Raw genomic sequence first — 13,306 nt, 5'->3', positions numbered from 1 at the left:
ATTAAATCTAAAATATGAGATTTTTAAATTTTAAAAATTTTTTGGGCCCTTTTTCCAAAAAAAAGGGGTTTTTTTTGGGGGACCGGTTTTTAATTCTAACGGAAAATTTTTTTGTTTCTTTTTGGGGAAAAAAGTTTGGGGCATCCGCGATTTGGCTTTTTTTCCCGTTTTACTTTAAAAATTTTTTTTTTATTAAGGGCCTTTTTTTAAAAATCTTTTTTGGGTTTACAGGGGGGTTAAAAAAAAAGCTTTTTTTTACCAAATTAATATATTAAAAAGAGAAAAAATTGAACAAAAAGGAAAATTTAAAAGGGGGGGGGGAAAGGGGCAGTCCCCCGGGGAAGGGGGAAAAGGGCCGGGGTTTTAAAACCCCTTTTCGCGATTTTCGGATCTATTTTTTTCTTTTTTAAATTTTTTTTTTTTTCCAAAAAGGGGGGTTTTTTTAAAAGGGGGGATTAAAATTTAAAATCTAAAATATGAGATTTTTCATTTTAAAAAATTTTGGGGGTGCCCAAAAAAAATTTTGGGGCCTTTGTGCCCCGGGTTTTTAATTTTTCCCCCGGAAAAAATTATTTAGTTTCGTTGGGGGAAAAACCCATTTCTCGCTTTTTCTTTTTTCCCCCCTCTTTTTTTTAAAAAATTTTAAATTTATTTTACAAAGGGGCCCTTGGGGAAAAACCTTTTATTTGATACCCGGGGGGGTTAAAAAAAAGGTTTTTTTAAAAAAAATTAAAAAATTTTAAAAAAAAGAAAAAAGATGGGAAAAAAAAGGGGTCTAAAAGGGTCAGGGGAAAAAGCAGCCCCCCCGGGCAAGCGAAAGGTTGGGGTTTTTTTCCCCCATTCGGGGGATTTTCGGATCTATTTTTTCTCTTGCTTTTTTTTTAATTTTTTTCCGTGGGGGGTTTAAAAGGGGGGGGTTTAAATTTTTAAAAACTCAAATATGAGATTATTTCATTTTTAAAAAAAATTTTGGGCCCCCCCCAAAAAAAAATTTTGGGGGGCCCTTTTTTGCCCCTTTTTTAAATTCAAGGAAAAAAATTTTTTAAAAACGGGGGGGAAAAAACCCCTTTCATCCCCCCTTTTGGGTTTTTTTTTTCCGGGGCTTATACTTTAAAAAAATTTTTAATTTTTGGCCCCAAAAACTTTTTTGGCGGGGTTTTTTTGGCCGGGGTTTTCCATTTATGATTTTGTTTTCGACCCTCCATTTTGGGGGGTTTTTTAAAAAAAGGATAATGTATTTGCGTGCTCGAACAGCCGAAAGAGGCGAATATTTGCTAAGGTTCAGTGCCTATTGAAAATTAAGAGCGTCTTTATAATTTAGAAATATTTACTCGAAAATTGTAAAAGGTTTTTTCACCTTCTGATTACTTGCCCTCGTTATTCGATCGCAAGGAATTATTGCATTGATCTCTTGTTTGATATTCTTGGTTGATTGAAAATTGATTTATTGTCTTCATCGTACGTTGAAGACTACCGTTGGCTATATTTCGCATATTCGCATACGTTCAAATGCGAGGCGGGCGGTATGTTTAAAATTGTCACGTATTTTCGGAGCGACGAAGCAAGGTTAATCGTAGAAATTGAAAATATTCGACGCCGAGATGTTATTCCGGTTGTTTTCGATTCCGCGAGCGAGGAATCTACAAAAACTCGCCTTTGTCTCGCGTTTTGGAGCGTGATGGGGCAATCGTCCGCGAATAGGATTTCAGCACGTGTGCCACGCGTCGATCGGATGAGCCTTAGCTGCCGAATTCCGCGAGGATCATAAATGAGTCTACTCGAGGAGTCTGAACTGAAGAGACGTCTCCGTGTATATCAGCGAAAAGAGCATCGCGCAAATTTATCTCGTTCTAGAGCGAACTTCCGCGTTTTAATCTTGTCTGCGAGAGTTTTGAATAAAACTGCTTTGCCTCAAAAGTGAATTTCTCCACCTTTACAATTTTCTCCGCATCCAGTCTCCTTCGTATCTACGAGCCGACTTATAAATAAATAAATTTGCCTCTGCGCGGAAAATTAAAACAAATCGAAGGTTCTCGCACAACTTGTGAACTGCAGGACACATAAACATCAACATTTCGAACGCACATTGCGGTCCACGGATACAATTCCCGGACCACGCCTGGCTGAGAGTCGTTTTAGTACCCCTAAACTGCTTGCGCCCGAAAAGCGCGCACGGCCACGACGCGGGCGACCAGAGAATGGCGCGCGCGTCGCCTGTGCTCTGTGCAACGCTTACAATGGGCGTACGAGCGATCGTTGGACGTTCGCCCGAGGTGTCTGTGCCGCGCCGACCAGCCGCGGCGCAAATCCTTGCGTCGTCTGAAATGACACACCGAAATAATAATGAGAAAGAGAAGCGCACAAGCGTGTAAAACGTTGGCGAACGCGCGCCCAGAGAATGCTGCGCGAATTAAGAGGGGGAGCGTGTTTGTGTATCCAAGTCGTGTGTGTACGCGAAAGCCGAGGAGAAATGGGATGAGAGTAAGAGCGCGCGCGAAGGGAGCAACAAACGGCCAAAAAAAGGGTCAGGGCGGTGAATGGCACCGCTTTCCCTAGAGCGGCGCGTGCGTCGTTGTCTCCCGAAAGTAGGTAGCGCATGTCTCACCGTCTCTCCTCTCAGTACATCACACAGACTGACCGACTGCTCTCACACTCTGTGCCGCGTCTCTCGGTGCGATAGCGCTCGCGCGTCTTATGCCGAGGCGCCCTTGCCCGCACACATAACGGTATTACGGAGAAATATACGGCGCGTCGTCGTCCGGCGGAGAGAGCATTCGTAATCCTTTACCTCTTTACGGAGAAGGGTTTTGAATCGCGAGCCGACCGCGTGTCCGAGTCCACGAAATTTTCGTAAAGCAAAAAAAAAGGACCGGCGCGCCGCGTCGTGTACTCGTCGAATCGATTCCGCCCGAATTTCGTATATAAAAGAGAAAGGAGAGCCGAGAATTTCGAACCCCGCGATATATCGTCTCCATTACCACCAACGAGTGTGTGTGCGGTTAGCGCTCCGGCGATTTGCCTTCTCGCGTATTTCGTGTGCTGCCGCTGCTGCTCTCTCGTTCGACGCTCTCTCTCTCTCCCTCTTATAATATATATTATAGAGGAGAGACGACGATGAGCGACGCGGAGGAGGCAAACGGCTACGAAAACTCACTATGCGACGACCTCAGAGCAGGCGAGATTACCCGCTGAATTTAAGCATATTATTAAGCGGAGGAAAAGAAACTAACCAGGATTTCCTTAGTAGCGGCGAGCGAACAGGAAAGAGCCCAGCACCGAATCCCGCGGTTCCGCCGCAGGGAAATGTGGTGTTTGGGAGGATCCGCTTATCCCGAGGTGCCGCGTCGCGTCCAAGTCCATCTTGAATGGGGCCACTTACCCGTAGAGGGTGCCAGGCCCGTAGCGACCGGTGCGCGCCTCGGGAGGATCTCTCCTTAGAGTCGGGTTGCTTGAGAGTGCAGCTCTAAGTGGGTGGTAAACTCCATCTAAGGCTAAATACGACCACGAGACCGATAGCGAACAAGTACCGTGAGGGAAAGTTGAAAAGAACTTTGAAGAGAGAGTTCAAGAGTACGTGAAACCGTTCAGGGGTAAACCTAAGAAACCCAAAAGATCGAACGGGGAGATTCATCGTCAGCGGCGCTGGCTTCGCGTCGGTCGGCGATGTCCCGCGGAGTCCTTGCGGCTCGCGCGCGGGCACGCTACCGTGCGCCGATGTCCGGCGCTCGTCGTCGTGCACTTCTCCCCAAGTAGAACGTCGCGACCCGCTGGGTGTCGGTCTACGGCCCGGGTGCGGTGTCTGTCGCGTCGCCGGTAAAACGGCACGCGACAAACCCTCGGTCGCCCGGCCGGCTGCTCGGCGGTACGCGCAAGGTATCAGGCCGCACTATTCACGGTGCGTCGAGACCGTCGCAAGCGCGCGCCACGGTACTCGGAGGTTACGGACTTCGCGCCGTCCCCGGTCCTGGCCCGCTGTTGGTTACAGTACGGTACACCTTCGACAGGCCTGCGAACGTCTCCCGCGGTCTCGCGGGAGACCGATACCGGTCGGCGACGCTACTGCTTTGGGTACTCTTAGGACCCGTCTTGAAACACGGACCAAGGAGTCTAACATGTACGCGAGTCATTGGGACTTGTCGCGAGACCTAAAGGCGTAATGAAAGTGAAGGTCGGCCCTGGCCGTCGACCTAGGGAGGATGGGCCGCGTCGCGATGCGGCCTCGCACTCCCGGGGCGTCTCGTTCTCATCGCGAGAAGAGGCGCACCCAGAGCGTACACGTTGGGACCCGAAAGATGGTGAACTATGCCTGGTCAGGACGAAGTCAGGGGAAACCCTGATGGAGGTCCATAGCGATTCTGACGTGCAAATCGATCGTCGGAACTGGGTATAGGGGCGAAAGACTAATCGAACCATCTAGTAGCTGGTTCCCTCCGAAGTTTCCCTCAGGATAGCTGGCACTCGGCCGTTCCGCACGGAACGCGCGCGAGTCTCATCTGGTAAAGCGAATGATTAGAGGCCTTGGGGCCGAAACGACCTCAACCTATTCTCAAACTTTAAATGGGTGAGATCTCTGGCTTTCTTGAATTATGAAGCCACGAACATCTTCGGATCAGAGTGCCAAGTGGGCCATTTTTGGTAAGCAGAACTGGCGCTGTGGGATTAACCAAACGCAGAGTTAAGGCGCCCAACTCGACGCTCATGGGACACCATGAAAGGCGTTGGTTGCTTAAGACAGCAGGACGGTGGCCATGGAAGTCGGAATCCGCTAAGGAGTGTGTAACAACTCACCTGCCGAAGCAACTAGCCCTGAAAATGAATGGCGCTGAAGCGTCGAGCCTATACTCTGCCGTCAGCGGCAAGTGGGGCGGCAACCGGGAGCGGGCGTTAGTCTTCTCTCGCGTCGTCACGAAGCCCTGACGAGTAGGAGGGTCGCGACGGTGAGCGCAGAAGGGTCTGGGCGCGAGCCTGCCTGGAGCCGCCGTCGGTGCAGATCTTGGTGGTAGTAGCAAATACTCCAGCGAGGCCCTGGAGGACTGACGTGGAGAAGGGTTTCGTGTGAACAGCCGTTGCACACGAGTCAGTCGATCCTAAGCCCTAGGAGAAATCCTATGTCAATGACGGCGTACAATATACTCGAGTGTCGAGAAATAATAATAAATATTATACGAAAGACACACGCCCGTCGGGCGAAAGGGAATCCGGTTCCTATTCCGGAACCCGGCAGCGGAACCGCATACAATTCGGGCCCTCGTAAGAGTGTTCGTCGGGGTAACCCAAAATGACCTGGAGACGCCGTCGGGAGATCCGGGAAGAGTTTTCTTTTCTGTATAAGCGTTCGAGTTCCCTGGAAACCTCTAGCAGGGAGATAGGGTTTGGAACGCGAAGAGCACCGCAGTTGCGGCGGTGTCCGGATCTTCCCCTCGGACCTTGAAAATCCAGGAGAGGGCCACGTGGAGGTGTCGCGCCGGTTCGTACCCATATCCGCAGCAGGTCTCCAAGGTAAAGAGCCTCTAGTCGATAAAATAATGTAGGTAAGGGAAGTCGGCAAATTGGATCCGTAACTTCGGAATAAGGATTGGCTCTGAGGAGCGGGGCGTGTCGGGCTTGGTCGGGAAGCGGGTCTGGCTGACGTGCCGGGCCTGGGCGAGGTGAACGGTCGGCGTTCTCGCGCCGGTCCCGGGATCCGAGCTCGGTCCCGTGCCTTGGCCTCCCGCGGATCTTCCTTGCTGCGAGGCTTCCGTGGCGGCGCGAGCCGTCGTGGTCGTCCTCTTCGGCCGCCATTCAACGCTCAGCTCAGAACTGGCACGGACTAGGGGAATCCGACTGTCTAATTAAAACAAAGCATTGCGATGGCCCTCGCGGGTGTTGACGCAATGTGATTTCTGCCCAGTGCTCTGAATGTCAACGTGAAGAAATTCAAGCAAGCGCGGGTAAACGGCGGGAGTAACTATGACTCTCTCGGTCCTCAAAGCAACACGCCGCGATGGTACTTAGAGAGAGTCGTGGTTGGTTCGTGATGCGCCAACGAAGTCCTCTAGTAAGGACCTTCAGCCTCTCACGTCCAAGTTGTACCTCCACCTCCTCGTGGTGCTCCCGGAAACGGCCTACTTTGGAAGTTTAGACTCGGTAGGTGTCGACTAAGCGAGTGTACAGCGAAGTGCGCCCCTAAGGGCTTCGGCCCATGCGCCTACGGTCATGGTGAGTTGTGGGGCCAAGAAAGACCGGGGTTTCTTGGGGGGCTCTCGGTTGTCAATCCGTTTGCCCCCCTACACGCAGTAAATTATGAATAAAGCTAAGAATGATTCTGATGTCCCGGGTTCTCGGATGGCCCGGGGTCTGCGTGCGAGTGCTCGCTTGAGTGAGCGCGCGAGAGGTGCGGAGGACCCTGACGGGGTCGCAGCTGGTCCGTCGCGAATCACTATAAGGACCAGCCAGGCTGAAGTGGACAGCCTAGAGGAGGAGATAGTCAGCTGTGAGCATTGTTCGGCGAGATTCCGGAACATGCGTGGTCTTGGTGTCCACAAAGTACGTGCACACCCACTACAAGCCAACAGTGCTATCAATGATGACCGCGTAGAGGCCAGATGGTCAGTGGAGGAAACTAGACTCATGGCACGCGCTGAGGCTGAAGGCACCTTAGCCGGGGAACCTTTCATTAACCAGTATCTGGAGACAAGGTTCCCCAATAGGAGTCTCGAAGCCATCAAGGGTAAACGGCGACAGGAGCCTTACCGAGTGATGGTTAGAGACTTCTGCCAAGAGATCCAATCGCGTCGCGCGATTGTGATCGATGAGGGCGATAGGGATGATGCGGTGATGACACGAGCCGACACCATTCCTGCGGCCATTGAGGCTAGTACTGACGATCAAAGCGCACATCAGCCTCCCCCTGAACAAAGTTCTCAGAGGCTGCGGGACAAGATACAATCACTCGTAGAGCAGAGTGCGGCGTTCCGTAGCTACGAGGCTGATACTCTTGCTGGCACGGCAAGAGATGCTCTGACGGCGGGGAGGGTCGACGTCTTGGCTATCGAAAGATGGCTGGGCATGATCTTCCCTCGGCCGCTACAAGTGCGCCCTCCGCAACGCGTTTCGGCAAAGAAGCACTGTCCTCCAGTTAAACGAGAAAGCAAGGAGCAGAAGAGAAAGAGGGAGTATGCAATTGTGCAATCCCTCTACAGAAAGAACAAGAAGTCCTGTTTGTCGCGTATCCTCGAGGGCGACTCGGTGCGCGAGAGGCCGTCTGCTGTCGAATTCCTTAACTGCTGGCGCCCCATTATGGAGGCCTCCAGCGGTGCGGATGGAGACATGACGGACTTGCGTGAGTCGTTTGGGGAGGCGGCACAGGCTGCGAGTGCTGGCCGGGGCCGTACGTCGGGCCCGAGAGGGATTCACCTCGAAGGTCTCGGCGATGGCGCTGCCACGGATCCAGTTCCTGTGGCGGATAAGACCTTGCTCTGGGATCCTATAACACCTGCAGAGGTGAACAGGATTTCCGTAAGGACTGGCACTGCGCCCGGATTGGACCAGATTACGCCGAGGATGTGGAACGCTGTTCCTGCGATTCTTCGTGCGCTTTTGTTCAATCTGCTGCTCCTGGCAGAGACGATCCCCTCATCAATCGCCACAACCAGAACGGTATTCCTTGAGAAGGGGGGTATGTCCGATCGGCCAGGTCCGACGGAGTACCGACCTCTCAGCATAGGATCCGTTATAATAAGACACTTCCACAAGATATTGGCAAAGAGATTGGCAGCCCTCGACATCTTCGACAGGCGCCAAAGGGGGTTCCGGCCGGTGGACGGGGTATGTGAAAACGTCACAGTCCTTTCATCCGTGCTTTGGGACGCCCGGAGGCGCTGTCGTTCTCTGCATGTGGCGTGCGTCGATCTGTCAAAAGCTTTCAATACGGTTGCGCACGCTGCTATTCATACGACTCTCGATAAGCTGGGGCTCCCTCGGGAGTTTAGAGAGTACGTAAGGGCTGTCTATTCGAATGCGCTGACCGAGTTGCAGGGGGTCAGCGCTAAGGAAGTGTCGGCCATCAAGATCGGCCGTGGCGTGAGACAGGGTGATCCGTTGTCGCCCCTGCTGTTCAATCTGGTCGTAGATAGAGCACTAGGAATTCTCTCGGAGGACGTTGGCTATCGGTTGGGTGGCCGGCTTATCAATGCACTAGGCTACGCAGACGACATTGTGCTCCTAGCCTCTACCAGAGATGGGCTGCAGGAGAACTTGACACGGCTTCATGACGCCTTTATGCGAAATGGGCTCGAGATCAACGCGAGAAAAACCGGAGTGCTGTCCATGGTGGCGTCCGGCAGAGACAAGAAAGTGAAGGTGGACACCACACCTTATTTCACCGTGGGGGGAGCGATGATACCGCAAAGATCCCTGGTCGATGTCTGGACGTATCTGGGCTGCGAGTACACAGGTGCTAGGGAACTCGCAAGCGATCCACCCTTAGCTCAGGCCATCGAGCAACTTACGAGGGCACCTCTTAAGCCGCAACAGCGGCTGAGGTTGTTGCGTGACTGTCTCCTTCCACGGTATTATCACCGATGGACAGTGGGTACGGTCTCGGCCAAAACCCTCAAGGGTAAGAATATCATTGTACGCACTGCGGTGCGACGATGGCTGCGTTTTCCCCATGATGTTCCTGCTGGATACCTGCATGCGCCGATACAGAGTGGCGGGCTTGGAATGCCTCTATTGAGAACTTTGATCCCAATTCTGAAGCATAACCGACTGCAGCGGTTGTGTCGGAGTACTCTGCCTGCAGCATGCGCGGCTGCCGAAACCACGTATGTGGCTAGGCAGCTTGTCTGGTGTGAAAACCAGATGCGAGTGCGGGGCCATAGAGTGACTACAACCGCTGAGCTCAGACAGCAGTGTGCGGCCTGGTTGCGCGAGTCGTGCGATGGGAGTGGACTCAGAGAGGTTGCGGCCTCCAACCTGAGCTCCTACTGGGTATCGGCTGGCGCCGATGCCATCCCAGGTGCCGACTACGTGCACTATCACCACATACGGGTTAACTGCATACCGTCTAGAGCGAGATGCTCCCGAGGTCGTGATGGGCGCGATAATCGCTGTCGTGCCGGTTGTCCCGAAACCGAGACGCCGGCTCACTGCGTGCAACGCTGCTTCAGAACGCACGGAGGGAGAATCCTGCGGCATGACGACCTATGCCGTCAAGTTGGTGGCTATTTACAGCAGAAGGGATGGCGCGTCGATGCGGAACAAGCGTATTCGACGTCTGCCGGCCGGAGGCGGCCCGACCTGACCATCGCTAAGGGTGGTGAGGCAGTGGTCGTAGACGCGCAAGTAGTGTCTAGCGAAACCGCGTTGGAGATGTCCCACGAGCGTAAGGTAGAGAAGTACCGATCATGTAATGATCTGGCAGCCGCTGTGGCGGAGCGCACAGGAGTACCTCGAAATAATGTTCGTTTTACCGCCATTACAATTTCGTGGCGAGGTGTCTGGAGTTCGCGAAGCGAGTCTGAGTTGCGAGAGCTGGGTTTAACGTCCGCCCAGCTCCGAACGTTGACGACTCGAGTTTTGTGGGGCTCATGGCTGAACTGGAAACGTTTTAACGCAATGACATCGCGTTATAACGAAGGAAGGCGGAACGTGGCCTCATCTGGTGGTGCATGATGGATGGCGCGTAGAGTTGGGGGCCTCCGCATCAATCGCGCGAGTTTGAATGATTGCGTGAATGGTCGAGGTGAAGTACGAGCTGCCTTTGGCTAGCTCCGACCTTCACGCTCCAGGGTGTTGACTGCGAACACCAACAGTAAACTGCTCTGCAATATCGTTGTCGGTGGCGACTTGGCGACTGTGATTTTGTAGCAGTCGTCGCGCACCGTAGACGAAACATAGCCAAATGCCTCGTCATCTAATTAATGACGCGCATGAATGGATTAACGAGATTCCCACTGTCCCTATCTACTCTCCCCCGTGGATCACTACCTTGTCGTGTTGGGGGGGCTCACCCATCCTACAACATGGATGGATGGGTGCTAAGAGTGATCCGTACGCTGCGGTGTACGTAGTCCCGAGACTCAGTTTTCGGGCCCCATACCGTAACCCCTAGGTCACGTCTCTAGGGGCCGGGGGCCTCGGCTTAACCGCCCGGGCTGCGAGGAAGGAGCCTCTATAAAAAATACCCCTAATCTTAAGCAATGGCGCGCAACGATGAGATGCATGGCCGGAGGGTAGACCGGCCTCTAGCGGCCAAACCCCGGGGTACCTGCCGCCCCCCCGGGGAAATAGGCTTACCCATGGCATAGGGGGCTCTGCCTGGGTGGACTTTCCGTCCCACCATACTCGTGGGAACAAAATGGGAGATAAAAATAAAACTGAAAAATCAAAAACTATAATAGATAAGCTAAGGAATTCCGTCAAAACTAAAGTTGATGGCAAGGAAATAAGGGCGGATGAGAGGGAGAAAGAAAGAGAAAGGGTTGCGTTCGAAAGACGAGGTTCGGTGCACAGATCACCTCCCCCCCTGCGGAAGGAAGTATCCAGAGGCCTTATCCACTCGGAGTCAGCGAGGATACTGACCGGAGGAAAAGAAAAAGGGGGCACTCTGGAACGAGAGGCAGGCACTGTGGATCTCGATGAAGAAACGCCAGCCGAGAGAGAAATAATCAGAAACGCAGAAAAACCAAAGAGCAAAGTACCTGAAAATAAAGGAACTTCGAACATCGAAGCGAAGTATCCTAGCCTTAAAGAAATAAGTAATGTTAGGACAGAACTGGAAGAATTCCTTTTCAACGAAAGCAACAAAATTTTCAGAACTGCTATAAAGTTTATTTTAGCCAAATGGGGGTATTGGAAACAAGAGTGCACGAAGAGATAGTTGAAAAGGAAAGATATAAAAGTGCATGTAACACTTCAACCTCGCGCACTTTTGCTCAAGTAACCGCCGCGACTGGACAACCCCGTCACAGAAATAATCCTGAAATCAAGAGTAAAAATGAGGATAAATTTGAAGTTGTGCTAATCAAACCGGTGCTGAACGAGGACGAAAGAAGCAACAAGGAAATCAAAAATGCGCTGAAGGATAAATTAGAAACAGTAAGAAGCGAGATCAAAGTTCGAGACATAAGACAAATGCGAAGGAAAGGTGTAATAATGGAGGTCAAGGACAGAGAAGATATAGCATTGATTGAGGCATCAAACCTGGACGAAGTGGGTTTAAAAATTGAGAATCCTAACAAGATCAAACCATCAATTATCATATATAATGTTGATACGGACCTTTCAGCGGATGAAATAAAAAAGGACTTGCTAAATAAAAACTTTAGAAATATAGATAAGGAAACTCTAGATAGATTAAAAGAAGAGGTCAGGTTTGTACGCTCTTTTAAAACAAAAGAGGGAAAGAACAATTGGATTATTCAGCTCCCAGGTACACTGGGCGCAAGTGCAATACAGGCTGAAAGAATTTTTATAAAATGGAGAACGTATAGGGTAAAGGAGTATCTAAGCTTAATCAGGTGCTACAAATGTCACGGTTTCGGCCACATGGCAAAAATCTGCAGGCACTCAGACCAACTGTGCAAAACCTGTGGGGAAACAAGCCATCTTAAAGATGAATGTCCAAAAAAGCTCGACCCTCAATGCGTAAATTGCATCAGAAATAGGAGAAAAGATGTAAAACACGGGATCAGGAATAGCTCCTGCCCCGAATACACCAAGTATGTGGAAATTTACCGTAGCAGAATACAATGGAACTAAGAATCGCGCAAATCAACGCACAGAGGTCGGCAACGGCAGCTGCTAATTTGGAGGTTTTCATGAGGGAATCAAACGTTAATGTACTTTGTATACAGGAACCATATGTATACAAGGACAAGGTAAGAGGGTATACGTCTCCAGGAATGAGAAAAATTCAGCCTGTCGTCGGTCACCCATGGGTTGCGATTGTGTATAGGGAAGAGGGCATTGAGGCGTTTCAGTACACGTACGAGGAATCAGAACACGTTCTTTGCGTTCACATAAAAACAGACTCGGAAGAGATGTACTTAATAAGCGTCTACTGCCAATTCTCGCTCCCGATAGACCCGTTTCTGAGAAAAATCGAAAACATTGTTCGGAAAGTTGGGAGTAAAAATATTGTGATAGCAATGGACGCAAATGCTGCTTCGGAACTATGGTTTGCCACAAAAACTGATGACCGAGGCAAACAGATTGAGGACTTCCTATTTGCGAATGAGTTATACATTATCAACGAACCAGGAAACCCCTATACGTATTCATCAACAACAGGAGAATCGAATATAGACCTGACTATAATCAACGGAAAGATGTTGACCAAAATTAAAAAATGGAAAGTGTTACAGAAAAGTACAACTAGTGACCACAACATAATTACTTACGAAGTTTCTAAAACAAACTCACAGAGTAGGAATTTCTTTAGGCTTAGCAATTATAATATTAAAAAGGCAAAATGGGAGAAATTTGCGGAACTAATAACCGAGAATTTTACTGAGGAAATAACAAAGAAACTAGAAACCAATATCCCGGATGAGGCAGTCCAACTATTTAACACCACATTGCAAAGCGCCTGCAGGAAATCAATCCCAAGAAGGAGGATGTGCAACAAGGCAATACCGTGGTGGAATAGGGACCTCAGTTATCGAAGAAATGAAGCAAATAAAGCTAAGAAGCAGCTATCGAGAGCATATAAGCTAAGAGACGTGGAGCAAATCGAAAACTGCATAAAGAGTTATCGAAAGGTTAGAAACAGGTACAGAAAGGAAATAAAAGTGAGTAAGGAGAAGTCCTGGCAAAAATTTGTTACAGAGGAAGGAAACAAGGATCCTTGGGGAATCCCATACAAAATCGCAAGGGAAAAAATTAGAATACCCAACGTGGTCTGCTCGCTGACGCTGCCAAACGGGGATCAAACGGAGGACTGGCAGAGGACTATGGAGGCTCTTCTGGAGAAAGCTGCCCCAAAAGACGATATCACGACAGAGGGAGAGGAGCACTGGGAAATTAGAAAGCTGAACAATAGTTACGTAAACTATAACATAGAACCAGAATTGTCAACAGAAGAAATTGGCAGAGCAATCCGCAAATCCAAGAATAAAAAAGCGCCAGGATTGGATGATTTTACAGCAGAAATAGTGAAAGCACTATGGAAGCAAAACAAAACTATATTGTATAACCTGTTTAATAATTGTTTCAAAAGTGGTCATTTCCCAGAAGCATGGAAAACAGCAAATGTCAAATTCATCCCAAAAGGCAATAAAGATAAAACAAATATCAATTCCTATAGACCAATTGCACTTTTATC

General features: G+C 50.1%; 1 pseudogene; it reads left to right on the top strand.

Moving 5' to 3' along the window:
• The first annotated feature begins 3,161 nt into the window (after positions 1–3,161).
• LOC146721938 (large subunit ribosomal RNA) overlaps positions 3,162–13,306 on the top strand; it is a 13,159-nt pseudogene continuing 3,014 nt past the window's right edge.

This window comes from Nylanderia fulva, unplaced genomic scaffold (assembly GCF_048542155.1).
Source record: "Nylanderia fulva isolate GAGA-0341 unplaced genomic scaffold, ASM4854215v1 Scaffold397, whole genome shotgun sequence".
Lineage (NCBI taxonomy): Eukaryota > Metazoa > Arthropoda > Insecta > Hymenoptera > Formicidae > Nylanderia > Nylanderia fulva.
This window is presented reverse-complemented; position numbering and strand designations above follow the sequence as displayed.